General features: G+C 43.4%; 1 protein-coding gene across 1 annotated transcript in view; it reads left to right on the top strand.

Annotated features, from left to right (window-relative positions):
* Window positions 1-832: 832 nt before the first annotated feature.
* LOC103603107 (coiled-coil domain-containing protein 85A-like) overlaps window positions 833-2,256 on the top strand; it is a 142,521-nt gene continuing 141,097 nt past the window's right edge. Inside the window, exon 1 of the mRNA XM_008587581.1 lies at window positions 833-860. The gene's annotated coding sequence lies outside the window, so the exon portion shown is untranslated. The remainder of the gene's footprint in view (window positions 861-2,256) is intronic.

The following is a 2,256-nucleotide window of genomic DNA, read 5'->3' as shown; positions in this document are numbered from 1 at the left end:
GTGGTCAGAATTCATTGCTGTAATCCGCATAGATCAGAGCTGCAAGGACAAGGGGAGGAGGTGGCTGTCGCCCAGGAGTAGGGACCACCAGATGTGAGCTCTGCCTTAGGTAGAGGGATGTACCCACTGTCAAACTAGGAGAGAGAAACCCTATTTGTCTCTTTCTTTACTCCCATCTCTTGCCAGGGCCTCCTATTGGCTGCCTTCAATGAGAAGCTAAAAGGCAGGTAAGCCCAGTTGATGCAGCCTTCTGGGGCACTGAGCAGAAGGTCAAGTAAATCTGGAGAGGCACATAGAAAAAAAAATCTCACACAGGGCTGATATGTGAATCTGTCTATCTGAACAACTTCAGAAGGCATGCTGTGGCAGCTTTGAGGTTACTGGGTCAGCAGCTATATTTAGGTCAGTTGCCTTGGTGTATATAGCATCTTTCATTGACACGGAAACTTGACCTTGTTATGTGTAGGTTCTCTCTAAGACTTCAAGAAGAAGCTTGCATCAATTTGCTTTGCCTTCTATGTAAAAACGAGCATATTTGCAGAGGGCTGGTCTCCTCACATCTGGATGTCTGTGTACTTTGCAAATTCTTGACCTTGAGTGGCCCTGGTATGTAGTTACTCCTCTGTGTGTGCACCTGGGCCCTGGGGCATTTGTGTCCTTCAGATGCCCCTTCTCTGATAAACTTTCCGGAGGTTCAGCATTTTCCGTGTCTCATTAAAATTTAATTTGCTGTAATGTTGCCAGGCCCTGCCATGGCTGTATTTAAATAGTTTCATTGCCTCATTCTTTGCATTGCTTCTGCTTTTGAGGCTCTTGAAGAGGTATGTGCCTTCAGTTGTGCCAGCAGCCATGAAGGGCAGGTATGGCTTTGTAGATGAGCTCTGTGTATTCATAGGTTTTGCTTTTCTAAAATATGCAGGCGAGGACTATTATGAAAGTGAAGGGGACAGGAAGAGCCTTGTGGGACAGCAAGAAGCATCTAGAAGCTAGTGTTAATTCATTAAAGGGCTTTGTACTTGTTTGATTTTAGGGAAGCCCACTCAAAATACAGTGAGATTTTAAGTTAGAGTGCACTTCTAAACGTAAGCAATAGAAATGTCTCCTGGCCCTATTCTGTAATTAGCACAGAGACTACAGTGGAATTTTACATTTATTTTCATGCACCAAACCTTTGGAAAATATTCTTGGTTTGAAGATAGAAACCGAAGTAAACTTCCTGCTTGAGCATTGTTGAGAAGGATATTACACTGGCATGTCAAGAATAAGATGATCCAGACCTGGCCAGGGATAAGAAGTAAGGAAAAGCCCTCCTTAGAGACATTGACATGGCAGTGGACTGACCTAGGGAAGAAACCTGGTGAGAGGCAGAGTCAAGAGGAAGTAGGAGGAGCCAGAGTCAGGGCCAGGACATTTAGCCTGAGGACAGAAAATTCTTGGTGTCCTGAGAGTCAGGGATAGTGATTTCTGTGTTTCAAGAAGTAGATGGGTTCACTTTTAAGTTTCCAAAATATGTAATAATTTATTCAGTAATTGAATCCAGTAGTGGATTCAAGTTGCTGATGTATGCTTCTTGAAAAAAACCCCAAATCGAGGCATTTGGTTAATAAACAATTAAGTCATTGCCAGAGATGATCTGTTGAACCAGAGTGAACAGAGGAATATTAGAAGTACATTTGAAAGATTTTAGATGCAGAGGTCTCTTACTGTAAATGTCATCTTTTTTTTATTCTTTTTTTCTTGTCAGATTTCCAGTATTCCTATCTGACCTCTCTTCTCTGCTGTTTTGTTTTTCACTCTAATCCCTTTCCATTTTAGTTTAATTCTCTCCCTTTTGTGTGTGTGGGTTTTCCTGTTCTTTGTGCATGTTTTTGGTCTGACTCTTTATCATCTGATATTATCTGGGCCACGTGCCTCATCAGTTCTCTTGTCTCCGAGGGGTATCCCCTGGAACCTGTAGGTAACGCTGCACTATGGTGGTAAACTTTGGGGAAACGAAGGGTGTGAATTGCATTACATCTTCCTTGTGGCAGCTCTGCCTTGAGAGGGCTCTCCCTCCTCCTGGTAGGTAGCAAATGCTCTGGGGGCCCAAGTCTGCTGCATGCCTGGTACGTGCTTAGTGAATATTTGCTGAAGAAATGGCTATAGTCTCTGAAAAAGTTGGGCCCATTTGATTAGAAACTAAGGGTTGCTCTTTGGGAAAATGTGGATGAGTTTCGTTTGGGTTTGCCTCTGGGCAGGTGGCTTTGCCGTTTTGGT

The sequence above is a fragment of the Galeopterus variegatus genome, unplaced genomic scaffold, assembly GCF_000696425.1.
Source record: "Galeopterus variegatus unplaced genomic scaffold, G_variegatus-3.0.2 Scaffold4454, whole genome shotgun sequence".
NCBI classification, from domain to species: domain Eukaryota; kingdom Metazoa; phylum Chordata; class Mammalia; order Dermoptera; family Cynocephalidae; genus Galeopterus; species Galeopterus variegatus.
The sequence above is the reverse complement of the archived record's forward strand: the minus strand, read 5'-3'. Positions and strand labels throughout refer to the sequence as shown.